Source organism: Canis lupus, chromosome 16, assembly GCF_048164855.1.
Source record: "Canis lupus baileyi chromosome 16, mCanLup2.hap1, whole genome shotgun sequence".
Lineage (NCBI taxonomy): Eukaryota > Metazoa > Chordata > Mammalia > Carnivora > Canidae > Canis > Canis lupus.
Window position 1 is genome coordinate 47,579,578 of NC_132853.1, and position 17,206 is coordinate 47,596,783.

The window sequence follows — 17,206 nt, forward strand, 5'->3', positions numbered from 1 at the left end:
TTAAAGAGACCTTCCAGAAATAGTATCAAGAGGCAAGTTCCGCGTGTAGGTGATGCATGAAGGTGACAGGAAATGACCTCAAATTGAAGTTAAGATTCACAGTATGAGAGATGAGCCAAGAATCTGTGAACCCTCAGAACCCAGTAAGCAAGCCAGTAGAATTTGCAGGAAGTATGACTCAATTGTGACTGTAATGAAGAAGGCTTAAGCCAAGTCATCTGAAGAAACGATACTTGAAGCTTATGCTTCGAAAGAATAAAAGGAGAGAGAGAACAAAACAGCATGTTCTCAGGTCTCTCCCAGGAAGAGAGGAGGTCTGAGACCTTTGACATTGTCTAACTACTGCTGTGTAGATTAGGAGATGAAGTGGGTACACAACAGGGCCATGGACCCAGCCTAGGTTTGAATTCCAAATCTACACTTCTTATTAGATGTTTGACCATGAACAAATTACTTCAACTCCCTAAGCTTCAATCTGCTCATCCTTAAAAGTTAGCTAAAAAGTAGTGGTTGTGTGGATGCACCTCAACATAACAGACATTTAGTAGGTAGGTGTTAGCTCTGCTGGAAGGGATGGAGTTCAGATTCGAACCCAGCTAGGTCTTGGTTCTGTTACTCCCAAGACTTCATCACACTTGGCTTTTTTTTTTTTTTTTTTTAACATAGAAAAGAATGGAAGGAAGAGCTGCATTTTAACTGTATTACTGTTCAATTGCCAACTGTTTTGATAGGTTGAACAAAGTCCATTGATTCTTCGTGGAGGAGTGCTTGCTGGAGAGTGTGAGTCAGACATCTGCATTATTAACTTGTCCAGAAGCTTTTGGTGGCAGGTTGATTTTAAAAGCCCCCAACGACACAGAGGATTTTATTTAATAGAAATATTGTCAAGATGACACTAAGATTTGGGTTTGGCTTTCAGATCATGTATTACAAGTCAAATAAAGGTCTTTCCTCTGACATACGTAAGAACCATGATGTGTTGAAAAGGCCTTGCATGGGGGAGGTGGTATGCACCTGGCGGCGCATCACTGTGACCGTGCTCAGCAGGTGGGGCTTTCTTTTTTAAGGGTGAGGACATAGGCTTGGTATAGAGAGTTGGTGCAATCTGGTGGCTAGTATTTTCAACCTACAAGGGTGCATGGTCTACCTGTGTTTGAATGAGGATGGGTGTGCACCCAGGTGTGTCTCTGTAAGTTTCCATCCAAAGGCACAGGATAAATATACGAAAGTTACTAAAAGAAAGAGGAGAACTGGGCAGCCCGGGTGGCTCAGAGGTTTGGTGCTGCCTTCAGCCCAGGGCCTGATTCTGAAGACCCAGGATTGAGTCCCACATTGGACTCCCTGCATGGAGCCTGCTTCTCCCTCTGCCTGTGTCTCTGCCTCTCTCTCTCTTTCTCTGACCGTGTGTGTGTGTGTGTGTGTGTGTGTGTGTGTGTGTGTGTGTGTGTCTCATGAATAAATAAATAAAAATCTTAAAAAAAAAAGAAAGAGAGAAAGAAGAAAGAAAGAAAGAGAAAAGAAAGAAAGAAAGAAAGAAAGAAAGAAAGAAAGAAAGAAAGAAAGAAAGAAAAGAAAGAGAAAGTTAGGAGAACTTCAAAAGGAGGCTCTAGATTTGTATCTAGCCTGGAAGGAATATGTAGCCCCAGTGCTACATGCAGAGAGTTGCAGTATTACTTTTTGGGTGTCTTTAATCCTCATTTAGTTTCAATATTGAAACCCCAGACTGGTTTTATAGGAGAGGTTTTGAGTAGATTCCTTGCAACCTGAAAGTCACACTTCTCTGAAATTGGTTTAACACCAATTCAAACTCCACTGGTGTTCCTGTTACATTTTACAGCTATTCATATGCGTCCCTTAATAAATGACCTCTGTAGAGGAAGAAGAATCACCAGTTCGTTGTACAGGAGGATGAGGCCCTCAGAAATGGCCACAGCTTATTCAAGATAAGCCATCTGTTAAGGAGGCCCATCGCTTCAGCAGAAATCCTTGCTATAGGCAAACTTTCTCTTAAAGGGTCAGCAAGTATCTATTTTTGGCTCTGTCGGCCATAACGTGTCTTGTCACAATCATTCAGCTCTGCTGTTGTAGCTCAGAAACAGCCATAAACAGTAGTTTAGTGGAATGAAAGTGACTATATTTCAATAAAACTTTATTTTTAGCTGAATGGGCCACTGGCCTGTAGTCCTTGGTGTGCTGACACCTGCATAGATTATCATAAACTTCCTGGACCCCTATGAGTATGAACAACATACTTTGGAGTAAGAAGCTCATTTGGATAGAATAGAGAAAGAGAGTTTCCATGTTTACATATTACAGTGTTTTCTTTTTCTTTTTAAATATTTTATTTATTTGTTTATTTGAGAGACAGAGCGAGCAAGTAGTCGGAGAAGCAGAGGGAGACAGATAAGCAGACTCCTTGGAGAGCACAGAGCCTCATGTGGGGGCTCCATCCCACAACCCTGAGAGCATGACCTGAGCCAAAATCCAGAGTAGGCCACTTAACCAACTGAGCCACGCAGGGGGCCCCATTACAATGTTTTTTCACAACTTATTTAATTTTCATATAAGTGGTCCACATTTATTTCCCTCATAGAAACTGGATCCCTCATAAAAGCTTGGTAAGGGTACCTATGTTTGATATGAAAAAAATTAATTGATGGTGTTTGAATTCTTGTTTTTTTTTTTTTTTTTTTAAGATTTTATTTATTTATTCATGAGAGACAGAGAGAGAGAGGCAGAGACACAGGCAGAGGGAGAAGCAGGCTCCATGCAGGGAGCCCGATGTGGGACTCAATCCCAGGTAACCAGGATCATGCCCTGGGCTGAAGGCAGCACTAAACCGCTGAGCCACCCGGGCTGCCCTGGTATTTGAATTCTAACTCACTTTGAAGTTAATTTTCACATGCCAGCAAGGTTCTCATTAGTATGTTTCATGCATTTCTCCTCTGTAGCAAACTCAAGTATGAGCTTTCTAAAATTCCTTAAAGCCATCTGAGGTGACTCTCCTAATCCAGAACGAGTCTCCTATGGGAACCGTGGGAGAAGTTCTCCTGGTTGTCTGGGATGAGTCCACACTAGTATGACGGGCTTTGTGACATGGTGAGACCTTGGCTACTTCATTCCTCTCCCACAATTTCCACTTTCTCACTACTGAAACCTCCTCTGACCCGACTGCTCTCACAAGAGGGTGCAAGAGCCGGATTTGCCATATTTTCAAAGTCATCCTTCATTGCACATGAACATTGGCTGCACCTCGAGCTTGGCTGTGAACTGATTATTCTCACCAGGACCTGTTAACACAAGTTCCATCACTCCCAAGGCTAAAAATAAATCATATTTAACACTTGGAAGCAAAATTCCAGGCGAATATATAATCTGATTTGATTGAATCTTCGTTGAAAATGTTAATGGTGGAATCAGATGCTTACCTTTAAGATGGAAGATTGCATCTTTTCTGTGAGTGGGTGGATAAAATCAATTCAACCTATTAACTGATGTAGTCAGAGATTGATGGATGCCTAAGCATCTGAAGTGACAGTAGTTTGTCTTGTTTGAGGGCATCTCCCCCACCAAGCCCCCCACTACCACCATGCCTTGGAGGGATAGTCTTCTATTTAAATCATGCTGCTACCCTCTAGGATTTAGGGATACTTAATGTTTGCTTGTCCAGCTAGTGTCTGCTATAATAGAGAACCAGACTGTACCTAGGAGATACAGATATTAATTACAGTCATTTGTGAGTGATGGGATTATAGATGACTTCTGTGATTTTTCTGTGTTTTACAAATGTTCAATAATGAATATATATTACTCTAGAAAAACTGTGCTAAGGCTTTTAAAGTTTTTTGACCGTGACCCACGGTAAGTACGTTTTACAATCTGACCCAGTACAAACCTGCATTTATGTGTTTATAAGATTAAAACAAGAGTTTCATGAAACATTAATTAACCTTTTTGCTGCCTGTCCTTACCTCTGATGTATTTTTGTGTTTTTTTTTTTTTCTACTTGTCTATTCTATCAAAGGCAAAGAGAAAAAGGAGAGAGCGTAGGTATTGACCAACTAAAATGATGTCGTGAGCTACTGATGGGTAAATTGAAAAATACTGATTACAGTGCAGTGGTGCTGGTCTTTTATTTCATGGGTCGGTAAAATTTCAGAAGAAATTTCCTTGATTGATGTAAGATCATTCACTTCTGATGTTGCAGAAGAACAATATTCTGAAACTTACATCGTGATTCTTTCATTAATTTTTCATGTTTGTTTTCATGATGTGGGGGAAACATATTTCATGTCAAAATAGCCTTACTTTCATGAAAGAATATTTAAACACAGAACATTGAAGAGGGCACAATTTGGGGATTTAAATAGTGAATAAATTTAGCTCTGTGACAACAGACTGCACTCGCTTTGTTTTTTTCCCTCTGGCAATGAACCTGTACAAACTTGGAGATGCGACAGCATTTAGGAACCATTGAGGAGTTATCAGTGTTGCCAAAAGAGCATTACTTTGAAACAGTACAACTTCAGGAATGGGTTCTGAATCCCAGCCACATGGGGCACATTACTGAACTGTTCTGAGCCTCATTCTGCCCACCTGCAAAAGGGATACCTTTCAGAGGTAGAGAGATAAGATTTATAGTTTGGGGATCCCTGGGTGGCTCAGCGGCTTAGCGCCACCTTCAGTCCAGGGTCTGATTCTGGAGTCCCAGGATGGAGTCCCACATTGGGCTCCCTGCATGGAGCCTGCTTCTCTCTCTGCCTGTGTCTGTGCCCCCCCCGCCCCCCCCCCCCCGTCTCTCATGAATAAATAAATTAAAAAAAAAGATTTATAAAGAATTTAAGAAAATTCCAGATGTAGAGGAGGTTCTAAACATTAACCTCTCTGGATCATTCCCTCCCTCTGCTGCTTTTGTGGTGTGAAAACTTGGAACGTTGAAAGAAGTGTGTTATGTGTTTCTACGTCATGATGTGCTATATCCCATTAAGGATCTTTAACATAAGGGATCCCTGGGTAGCTCAGTGGTTTAGCGCCTGCCTTCAGCCCAGGGCCTGATCCTGGAGACCCAGGATCTAGTCCCACATTGGGCTCCCTGCATGGAGCCTGCTTCTCTCATTGCCTGTGTCTCTGCCTCTCTCTCTCTCTCTCTCTCTCTCTCTGTGTGTGTGTCTCTCATGAATAAATAAATAAAATCTTAAAAAAAAAAGGATCTTTAACGTGAAAAACACTTGTGTGTTTGTTTCCTGTCTTGTCTTACCCTCCAGTTATTTACACCATCATTCACGACAGCAACGCGGCTCTCCTGGCCTTTTGGTTTTAGGGTACGATTAGAATATTCCTTGATAGTGCAGTGAGGTTGCAGTTTTTCAACTGCAGTTTTTCAGTTGCGGTTTTGGCTGGCGAGGACTTGGAAGTTGAGCAGAAAACTAAGACTAAGGGAAGGATGTGCTTAAAATAGATCTCATGCGCCCTCTGTTTAATTGCATGGTAATGTGTCAAACAGACTGGTTTCTGTGGCCTTGACTGCTGATGGAGCTTGGTCTCCCACCACAACTCCTCTTCAAAGCACGAGCTCGCAGACACACAGAGTTCACACATCTGCACACATACTTGATCTCGAGGGCCGCGTGCGGATCGTTTATTCTGAAGTCGCGCCTTTCTTGACAGTGGGCTGTATGTTTATTTCAGGAGCAACACCTTTATTTAACGTCTCCTCTCGGGGTGCCTGGGTGGCTCAGTCGGTTGAGCCACTGGTTCTTGGTTTTGGCTCTGGTCACCATCTCAGGGTCATGGGATCGAACCCCACCTGGCGCTCTGTGCTCAGTGAGGAGTCTGCGTGGAATTCTCTCTCTCCCTCTCTCTTTGTCCTCCGCCACCCCCCAATAATAAATAAATAAAGTGCCCTCTCTTTGACAAATATTTTTATCAGGTATTTTCAGTTTTGCCCAGAAACCGACCACACCCACACTACCTCCTATTTCCCCAGTGGATTCTCTCTCCAGGAAAGCTCCAAGTCTCTGAAACTCTCAGGAAATGAACTGGGAGTTCCTGGTAAGGGAGGTTTACCCAGACCATGTTTCCAGAACGTCTCCTATAGTCATTGCTGACCATTTCTATGGGCTTGCTATATTCCAGAAACTTTGTTACCGCCTTTAGGAACATTATCTTGTTTAACCCTAAGAAAAAATAAATAGTTCCCTGCCTTGACTTCTTGAGAAATCTTTGTAAACATCAGCTGTTATAGTGTGTTCTCCCTACCGATTTTAGGTACGATTTCAGGTACGTGGGGACTTCTGTTCTCTTGCAGCTGACTACTGTTTATTGAATGATTATTACGTGCCAGGCACTGCTCTGAGCAATAGCAATATGCAGCAATGACTAAAACAAATTCCCTGTCCTCTACTGGGGACAGTGGGGAAGAGATCCAGCCAATAACCCGTAAACATACAAAACATAGAAATATAATGTCAGGGAGAGATTAAAAAAAAAAGTAGAGTCAAGGGACAGAGAACAGGCATGGGGAAAGACACGGGAGAAGGACTTCGATGGAGTTATATTTGAACAGAGACCCAAAGGAATCACAGAATAGGACTTGCAGATGTTTGGCAAAAGAGCCTTTTGCTCCTGCACTAAGTAAGTAGTTCTCCTTCTGCTTTTGATTGTTTTCTTGTCTTCTCCTTGCCAGTGATGTCAGATACGGGCTTAGTGGAGCCAGACGGAGGGAAGCCAGCTCTAGAAGGGAGAGAGAGAGCTACTAGGCATCACTTGGCAAATGGCATTGCTCCTGAGGCTTAGAATAGGACCCGGCTCTCCGGGAGATGGAGCAGAGCAAGGCTGGGGCCCAGAAACAAAGGTATATCTGGTTTAAGAGAGAGCCTTGGGATGCCTGGGTGGCTCAGTGGTTAAGCGGTAAGTGTCTGCCTTTGGCTCAGGGCATGATCCTTGAGTCCCACATGGGGTCCCCACCGGGAACCTGCCCCTCCCTCTGCCTATGTCTCTGCCTCTCTCTGTGTGTCTTTCATAAATAAATCAATATAATGTTTAAGAAAAAAAAAAAGAAAAAAAAGAGAAAACCTTGATTCCAGTTGTCAAGCAGGCAAGAGCTCAGTACTTAGAAGCAGGCTGCAGGTTGGGAATGAGTCCTGCAGCCACGGTACTTAATGCTGATAGCTCAGAGGCAGTGGCCCCTCCCCATGCTTGCAGCAGAGGACCAGAAACTACCTTGCAGTCCCTGAATGCAGTCGGCTTTCTGCCACACTCTCTGTGCTCCCTGTCCATTTATACTCATTGGTTGCCTCCTTTGCCCGAGAGCTCAGCTGCAAAAGGAAGTGCCCACCCCCACTCAGGCGGAGTTTCCTCATCCTGCCCTGCACAGGCCTATTGCATAACCTTTAGATGCCCCTTGGCAAAGTGCTGTAATCTTTGTTTGGGAGGCAGGCCAAGGTGTGGAAGCCAATGGCACGGGATCGGGATCTAAAACCTGATTTGACAGGCGGGGATACTCACCACTATACTAACGAGCACAGCAGCTAGAACCTGATTTGAACCCTAGCTTCCCTTGGGCAAGTTCTCCTATCTTAGTTGCTTCATCTGTAAAATAGGAATAATAATAGTACCTACCTTGTAGGCTTGTTGTGAGATAAAATCCACAAAACAGTTCTGGCCTGGGCCTAGTAAGTGTTACTACTTTTTTGCATATCTGTATCCTCTCACTAAACTGTGAAGACCTCCTGGGGCTGACATTCTATTGCAGGACAGGACTGTAAATTAGCAAACTTGGAAATAAAGAAGATGTTTTTTGGATATCATGTATCTATAATCATGTCATATGCTGTAAAATTAAATTAAGGTGATGTAATCAAGAGCGACCTAAGGTGTGTGTATGTTGGGGGGGGGGGGTGTTATTCTAAATACGATGGGTGGAGAAGGTTTTTCTGAGGACTTGATGTTTGAACAATGATCTATCTGATCCATGTGACAGTCTGGAGGACAGTCGTCCAGACAGACGGAGGGATCAGCGAATGCTGGAATGACCTTGGTGTGTTCGGGAAGGGACGAGTGAAGGTAAACCTGGGTGAGCCAGGAGGAGAGCAGGAAATGGTGAAGTAGGAGAGGGAGAATGAAGGGAAGTTGAGGGGTACACATAGGGGAGACTGTGCAGGGCTTTGGAGGGTGGCCAGGAGATTGGGAGATGTCCTCTTGCATAGGAGCCACTGAGATTGTTTTTTTTTTTTTTTTTTTTAAGATTTTATTTATTTATTTATTTATGAGAGACAGAGAGGCAGAAACATAGGCAGAGGGTGAAGCAGGCTTCCTGTGGGGAGCCTGATGCAGGACTTGATCCTAGGACCCCGGACTCACAACCTGAGCTGAAGGCAGACGCTCAACCAGTGAGCCACCCAGGTGCCCCGCCACTGAGATTTGTAAGCAGGGGAGGGATACAATTTGATTTATATTTATTATATAATTTATGTAAAATATATAATTATATATTTAGCTTTATATAATTATTTAGATACTCTGTTTGCTATGTGGAAAGTTGAGGTAACAGTGGGAACAGGGGTAAAAGTCAGAGGTACCAGGGATTCTTGGATTTTTGTGGATGCTGAGGCAAAGGGGATTTGCCCTGACAGCTTTTTTGGGAAGATAGGAAATCAGTAGTGGGTTGAATAGTGTCCCCTCAAAATTCACATCCACCTGGAACCTCTGAATGAGACCTTATTTGGAAATAGGGTCTTTGTAGGTATAATTGGTTAAGGATCTTGAGATGAAATCATCCTGGGTTGAAATCCAGTGACTATAGGAGAAGACACAGGCAGAAATTGGAGGGATACAGCCACAAGCCAACGGATGCGGGGCGGGGGGGCGAGGGGGGGGCAGAAGCTGGAAGAGGAGAGGAAGGATTCTTCCCTAAAGCCTTCAGGGAAGTATGACTTCCGAATGTGGATTTTGAGCCTCCAGAATTTTGGGAGAGTTCATTTCTGTTGCTTTGAGCCCTGCAGTCTATAGGACTCTTGTTACCGCAGCCACAGGAGAGACTAATAGACCACCTAAGGGTCTTTGGGCTCAGGAGATGTGCACTGGGGTTGGGGTGGGGAGCATGGTCTTCTCAGGAGCACTGGCAGCTCTGAGGCCCTCCCTTGAAGTCGGGGGAGGGGGTGGTATTGCTAGGAATTTGAAGGAGTATTAGGATTCAGATGAAGGTGGTGGAATGTATGAGTGAGTGAGTGAGTGAGTGAGTGAGTGAATAGGCTTGAGACCAGGTGGCGCCTGCCTGCAGGTCATTAAGTATGATAATCTTACCTGGCCATCCACAGGGCGTGGGCTCTGCAAGTCAGTGAGTCCACCACCCCTTGCACTCTGTGCCCTAAACTCCTGTGGGCAGAGAAACCAGATTAAGATCTTAGTTAGAATTTGGGTGAAGAGGACAGAGTGAGGGCCTAAATGACTTTCTAATGCATAGTATGTGTGGGTTTTAGAATCTGGACTTTTAACATTGATTTTCTGAGCCCAGAGTAATTTCTCCTTCCTCCCTTTTGAATGTTCATTAGATAGGGTCAACTAGGAGAACTGGAGAAGGAATCCAGAAGTGTACTCCTCCGCCCCAGAAACAAAAAGTGGTCCTGCCACACAGGCTTATTGCTCCTGGTCTTTTTTGTTTAGAGTTGAAAGTACTAAAAAGGAAGAGAAAACTCCAGGGCACAAAATTTAATTTTTTTGTAATCCTGCCAGAAGTCAACCCCTTCTGCTCCTCTACATTCTCTTGGACTTTTTTTTTTTTAATAAGATTTATTTATTTGACAGAGAGCAGGGAGAGCAGCAGGCAGAGGGAGAGGGAGAAGCAGACTTCCTGCTGATCAGGGACCCTGGGCTCCATCCCAGGACCCTGGGGTCATGACCTGAGCTGAAGGCAGATGCTTAACTAACAGAGCCACCCAGGTGCCCTCTCTTGGCTTGTCTTATAGAAAATGTATATGGGCCAAGTTCAGACTTTTAAAAAAATTTTTCATTAAACTAGTGGACTACACTCTCCTGTAAAACACAAGTCCAAATGGTGATGCCCTGGAAACCTGGCCTTTAGTCTTGGTGATTCGAATTCCTGGCTGTGTCTGGACACACAGTAGGCGCTAAATGAATACTTCTTTTATTGAAATCTGGGCTGAAATGGCAAACCTGGTTAGGTATGTGTACCTGGATGGAGTCAATTTCTGTGTCAGTTTCTCTCCTGTGTCACCGATGAGCGTCCTGATGGTGATTTTTTTTTTTAAACCAAACACTGTATTTAGTTAATAAAACAAAACAAAACAAAACAAAAAACCACAACCCACAGAATACGAATCAAAACAGCTGTGTTTGCTGTTGGCGTGGCTGTTCCCCTCCTCATCCTGGAGTATGTCATAACAGTACCACATTTGTAGAAACAAAAGTTTAGAAATAAAAAGGATGACTTTTCTCCCTGCAGCCACCAGTGACAACCCACAGCCTCAGCTCAGAGTATTTGTTTAATTTTGTGTCTAGTAATGGGGCTCAGAGATAATTTTGTCAAGCAGATGTGTGAAGATCTGATCTTTACGGAAGCTCATTTCTTATTATAAAAATAAATGTATTCTCCAGCCTTGGGCAGGGGGCAACACATGACTCTTAGACACTTCCTTTTTAAGTGTGTTTGGGTATATTCATGGACTTTGAGAAAGTTTTGCAGCCCAAATTTTCAATTTATCACCTTTTGCCAATTTCTTGCTTTTAAGTATCCTGGCCTTCGATGAATAAAGAAGGAGGATAAAGGAAAAGACAAAATGAACAATGACAGCAACAAACAAAAGAAACAAACCAACAAATAAAAAAAAACAAAAACAAATACCTCTTTCCCAGTAGGCAGTATAGAAAACTTGCGAGACAGGAGGAAAGTGGAAAAACAGAAATGAGAACACAGGCTTCATTCAGGTGATCGCAGGTCACTGGCAGCCTGGAGCAGAGCCCAACTGTGGGTGAGGCCAGTGAGACATGCCTCTTGGGTGCAAAAAATTCATAAATAATATTTGAATACGAGATGCTTAAAAAAATCAGAATGAGTGCAAATACTCCATGGTAGACAAAATATGAAAATGTTGAAGACAGGATCTCACTCTGCACTGGCAAACCGACCTCATAACCTCCCTCCAACCAAAAGTGAGGTCATCGAGAGATTGAAAGGAAAAGTTCCTCATTCCTCTAAGCCTGGCTTTGCTCTGGGTTTGAACTCCAGCGCCTTCAGGACCTGCTCTGTGACCTCAAGCAAATGACTTAACCTCTCTGAGCTCCTTTTTGTAAAACCGAAAATAGCACTTTCTGTTGCAGGGCTTTTGAGTGGTTTAAGAATCAGGGTGGGTGAAGCACTGGGTGCAGAATAGACTCCCAGTAAACGGTGGCTTTAAGCTATTCATTGTTATTCACCAAGAATTAGGTTCTCCAGGAGACCCAAGCAGGTACCAACCTAAGCAGGCAAGTCTCTCACACAGCTGGCAGGGTTAAGGCAGCTTTGTTTTCACATCGTAGGATGTATCCGAGTGTAGCCCCGTGCCTGTGCTTTGAACACTCCTACATCCGCTCAACTGCCAAGTAACCGATTTCCTGTTTAGTCATAGCTTCTGGCCTGAGCCTCGCCTCGGGCCCCAACTTGTCATCTCTGTCATCCCACTGAGCCTCCCGAAGCCATCTAGACATTGGGTTACATAGTGGCTTTCACTGATGAAGGTCTTCCTGGTCATCGTCAGTCTCCAGCGGATTTCCGCACCTGGTGACTCATCTGGGTGACACCTCACTCTTAACTGTCCCTTGAACCATCCCCAGTCCTGAGCTGCCCTTTGGTTCCCTCCACGGAGATGGAGCAAATGCGTTCTTACCACGGAAGGCTGCAGCCAACCTGAGCAGAGTGGGACTCGGAAGGAGGACGTGGTGGGAACGCAGTTAATATTTGCTCTGGGCGACTGTCAGGCCGCTCAGTCATCTCTCCTGTTGTACAAGGGGGCTGGGGACAACACTTTTGTCAGCCTTTCTCCAAATCTGGTTGTAGCTCTGGGCTCCCTAAGCTGAGCCCGTACCTTATTCTCCTCCTTAGTCCTGAGGATGCAAAATGAGATGGGAGGATGACAGCAGAGTGTCACTCAAGTAACTTACTAGACTTTGGGGGTCTTAGTCATCGTTAATGGGTGTCTGTGTCTTGAATATTCATGAGTGTGCCCTGCGCTTCATTGAGGGAGGCAGCACGGAGTAAGAACTACACATTTTCTGGTTTCCGTCGTGTGTGCTTTGGATTTAAGCTCTTCTTTTCCGCTGAATTAGTTAACAGGAACTTACTGAGTTGGGTGCAGAATGATACAAAAGACAAGCAAATGGGATATTTGCCCTTGAAGCACGCAGGATGTAGTTGAGTGGAATACACCCTGCTTGAGCTGAGTCCTAGGCTCACACTTCTCCTGCATTTCCACCTCTCTCATTTCTGCCCTAGAAATGTTGCTTGAATCTGGCCTCTCCTCTTTCACCCTCTGGGCATTTGCTCTTGCTTTTTAGGGCAGTCCCTCCTCATTTACTGCCCGGTCTATTGAGAGCCCTGCTGAGCCATATTGGAGCCCCAGGCAAAGAAAGCTGTGTGTCCCTCTGTGCACTTATCAAAATATCCTCCCATATTGCGAACCAAGTGGGAAAAGTTAATAAAAGCTCTACAATATTAAAAAAAAAAACAACCCACCAATATATATAAAGCCTCATGTTGTTCAATCTGTTCCCGTATCATTGTCAGCCCTCTTAGACTCACCCAGTGGAGTGGGGGTGGAGGATGGGGAGGTGGGGGGGAGGTTTTCACGGCCAGTTGCATAATAAGCCTAAGCCGGGTTGTAAAACAAACAGCAACAGCCTGCCTTTATTTACAGTTTGGATTTTTTTTTAATTGTGTAAAGTTAATTCTTGCATTAACTTTGATTTTAGAAAAAGACTGCGTTAAAGTAAGACTTGTCTGGATTGCTGAGCTTTCTGGCACCCCCTGGATTTTGTACCTCCCTGGTTCATCCTAATCCTGGCGCTGGTCGGTTTGGAGAGCCCACCCCCGCTGTCATGTACACAGCTGCCAGTTACCTTCCTAATAGACCAACGGTGATTACGTCACTTGCATGTAGGCTCCTGATTGCCGAAGAGGTGAAATCCAACGCCCTTGGCTCGACTTCAAGCCCTATCACCTCCTGGCCCCCACTCACCTCCCCAGGGCATCTGCCCCCACCTGACCCTGTTCCTTACTCACCTGGCCTCTGCAAGTCTGCACCATTGCCCCTTCCTGAGTTTTGCCTCTGCTTCCAAACTCTTTTACCGAAAATAACCCTGCTTGGCTCTTGAGCTCCACCTGGGACACCACCTCCTGGCTGGGCTTCATGTTTGGGCCCCTGAAGCAGGCGTAATTGGTCTGTTCCCTCCCCCTCTCCCCCCTGAAAACTGTTCGCTTCCACTCGGATTCCTATCTTGGCTGTTACACTCACTATTTCCACTGTGATTTATCTGTTTACCTGTGTCCCCAGTTACACCGCCTGCTCTTTGAGGAGAGCAACCGGCCTTTCATGTCACATGAATAATGAATACAATTTTGGATACAGTGAAAAAAGCAGGAACAGCAACTATGAAATAATTCATTAAAAACAATAGCAGGCAGGGAGGGCACTGATCTTAAAATATGGAGTCCAATCTTGGCTCTGTCCTTAGCCGCCTTTGTGACACTAGTTATTTTCAGATTTTTACTGTGAAAGTGTCCAACGAAGCAAAAGTAGGGAGCCCTGTGTGATGAGCCCACATGTACCCACCTGCCAACTACCTACGGCCAATTCAGCTTCTCGTAATGCCCTGCCCTCTGCCCCCAGCCCTGGATGACTTTCGAAGCAAATCCCAGACAACCTGTTCTTCCGCCTCTAATGATTTCAGGAAGGACATTAAGCTTTTAATTGATTACCAACTCAATATGAACCAGGTGCAAAGAAGAGTTCACAGTGGGTTGGGATCATGGGGAGGCCCCACGAAGCAAATCCTGAAAGATGGATATGGATTTTGGCAAAGAAGGTCTGTAAGTGGGAAGGTATGAAGTCCTGTGTGCCACACGTGGTCCGCAGACTGTATTGACCCGAATGGGGCAGGGTGGGGAGCAGTGAGTGGGGAAGGACACCCAGCCCTGGGCAGGAGGGGCTGCTAGCCACCCCCACTCCCTTGCTCTGGAGGCAGCCTTTTGGAGGGGTGGGGATAGGCTGGGAAACTTGGAGTTTTGGTCATTCATTCATTCATTTTTTTTTTTTTTTTTTTTTTTTTTTGTGATAGTCACAGAGAGAGAGAGAGAGAGGCAAAGACACAGGCAGAGGGAGAAGCAGGCTCCATGCACCGGGATCCTGATGTGGGATTCGATCCTGGGTCTCCAGGATCGTGCCCTGGGCCAAAGGCAGGCGCAAAATCGCTGCGCCACCCAGGGATCCCCATTCATTCATTTTTTAAAAAGAAAGCTCTAGGCCCAATGTGGGGCCCGAACCCAAGACCCCCAAGATCAAGTGTCCCAACCAAGTTCTACCGACTGAGCCAGCCAGGTAGAACTGGGGGACTCTGGTCCCCTTTTATGTTATCATTGCCTTACTTTGAAGGGTTGCCCTCACCCTTGTGACCTGAGGCTTGGGACTGTAGTAATATTTGCCTAGCCTCCTTCAGCTCTGCCTCTGGAAGCATCTTCCTTGTTGACGAATTTCTCCCTTAACAGCGATATTGCGACAGGTGCCTTTTCAAGGAACTGGTTCCTGTACCAACCATCAGGCTTTAGTGGGGGAGAAATGAGAAGTCGGTTTTCCACGCTCAGTGCCTTACAGGAAGGTGACCTGGCAGCTGTGCATTTTATCCCACTGGGTTTAATCCTTACTATGAATAACAGAGCGAAGCTTTGTTATTCATGGGGGTGGATTTCTGCTGCTGAGAGAATTAGCTGCAATCTTATTCGGAAGGTGCCTTCTGATGCCACGAGGTCTTTTGAACTGTGCATAAATAGAGGCCATTGTTTAGATATTTGGAACGTTAAGGCTTGAATTGCTCTAGAAGTTCCACTCAGGTATCTTTTGTTGGGTTGAGTTCCTCCCCACCACCCAGCCCCCCAAAGTAATAGTTTTCTCTATGTTGCTTTAGGACCTGCCTCTTCAGCACTTTTTAAAACTAGGACACAACCACCCCTTTTACTGGAGCCTTTTCCATCAAGAGAGGGGAGAAATTCTTCTGGGTTTGAGAAAAAAAAAAAAAAAAGGGAAGTTAAAGTAGGTGCAAGCTGAATCAGAATATGATGCAGAATTGAGGAATATGGTAAAGAAATAATTTTGTTTCTGCTTAAGGTCTTTTTAAAAATTTAAGTTAGGAGAAACAGAAGAACAGTGCGGAGTGAGTTTATTCATTTCTTGCTCCCTGGAATCTCTTAGGAGGACAAGACATTTTAGAATCTCTAAAGGAAGAGTTGATTATTTATACAAGGCTCAAAGGTTGCACACCCCATTTCCCCAGCGCAATATGCCTTTCTGGGTCCTGGGAGCTGCGGATATGAAGCTAGCTTTGTCTTTGAAACCCCAGAGAGGATCCCTGGGTGGCTCAGCGGTTTAGCGCCTGCCTTTGGCCCAGGGCTTGATCCTGGAGTCCCTGGATCGAGTCCCACGTCGGGCTCCTGGGGCCTGCTTCTCTCTCCTCCTGTGTCTCTGCCTCTCTCTCTCTCTCTCTCTCTATGTCTATAATAAATAAATAAATCTTTAAAAAAAGAAAAAAGAAACCCCAGGGAGAAGCCCCTTTCTTTGAGGGTGTTTGCTGAAATTTTACCTGGGATATCAGCTAAACCTTGCTGTTTTGCTGTTGTTGTTTTATTATTATTATTATTTTTCCTGTAATGAGAATTTTTAAGATCTACTCTCTTAGCAACTTTCAAATATACAGTGTTGTTAACTACAGTCACCATACTGCACACTACATCCCTAAGACTTATTTATCTTATTACATTGCCTTGCTGGAAAGGCTTATTGAAAATGATTTGTGGGCTTAATCTGGGTGGTTTGGGTTTTTTGTTTTTTTTCCCCTTTGGTCACTTCAATCTGCTTATGTCTCTCTGTGTATGACCATCTGTTCTACTTCTCCCCAGAGTCAAAGTGATTTTCTTTTTTTCCCCAGATTTTCATCTGGGACCCGGTGTACTCAGAACTGGGTCAGTTTTCCCTGACTTCTAGGAGAGGGTGCAAGGCTTCTTCAGGACCAAAATGCTGCCCTTTGGAGGTGCTTCACACGTGCTTTCTTTGGGTTTCCGCTTTCATAATCTTACCTCCTGTTTTTCCCCTCCACTGGGCCTGTCTAGAACCACCACCAGGCCATTCTCTCCTCTCTTTCCTGGCTGTGTGATCCTAGTCTTTCTCAAAGGTTGAGAGTTTCTGGTGCAAAGTCCTTTCTCATCATCCACAGTCAAAACCACCATTTGGCCGTATTTGCTGAACTGCAGAGGGGAGTACTTCTACCAAAGTATTTATTGCTCTGATCCTTGAAGGGCTAACATTTTTATGCTCATCCCCCTTGTCACCTGTGCCATGAGACCCAGGCAATTAAAACCGTTTGGTTGTACTCCTATAATTTACGCTGACCTGCTGAGGGGTGTCCGTGTCAATAGAGCAGAGTCCCTTCTAGCACTTTCTGCTCTTCCATGTTTGACTCTGGAAAGGATTGGTGTTTGGAAGAAGTGAAATGTGACCCAGAGAATTGCTTTTGATGGTGTCGATACACACTTCTTTTGCAGCCTGACACTGGGTATTGTTCATTTCATTTGGAGCCTGTCAGCTTATACATTCTAATCACCCATTGGAAGCCTTGCTGAGGACCCAAAAGATTATTTGTTAAACTGCCATTGGAATAAGCATAAAAGGAAAAGGACTTAAAAAAAAAAAAAAGTAATAAGCATACTTCTATATTTTCTTGACAGATATCAAAGAAAAAAAATCTTCCTGTCTTTACCTTGACAAGACATCTAACATTGGTGGGAGGTTTTGCTTGCATGAGAACTTCAACATGATAACCTAGAAATCTTGGAAAACTGAAACTGAACAACTTTCTCTGTTTGGAGGTGGCGAAAGGGACAATGAAATAGTTATACACAGCTAGTTACCAAAAAAGGCAAATATGATAGCTACTTCATCTCTTTTTC

General features: G+C 44.5%; 1 protein-coding gene and 1 long non-coding RNA gene across 2 annotated transcripts in view; one reads left to right on the forward strand and one right to left on the reverse strand.

Moving 5' to 3' along the window:
• PITPNC1 (phosphatidylinositol transfer protein cytoplasmic 1) overlaps nucleotides 1–17,206 on the forward strand; it is a 256,274-nt gene that overhangs the window by 35,664 nt on the left and 203,404 nt on the right. The window lies entirely within an intron of this gene.
• Nucleotides 6,536–9,378, reverse strand: LOC140607556 (uncharacterized). The gene is made up of 2 exons (XR_012009529.1): nucleotides 9,304–9,378; nucleotides 6,536–6,732 (listed from the first exon to the last, which is right to left on the reverse strand). It is a non-coding gene; the product is annotated as an uncharacterized lncRNA (long non-coding RNA).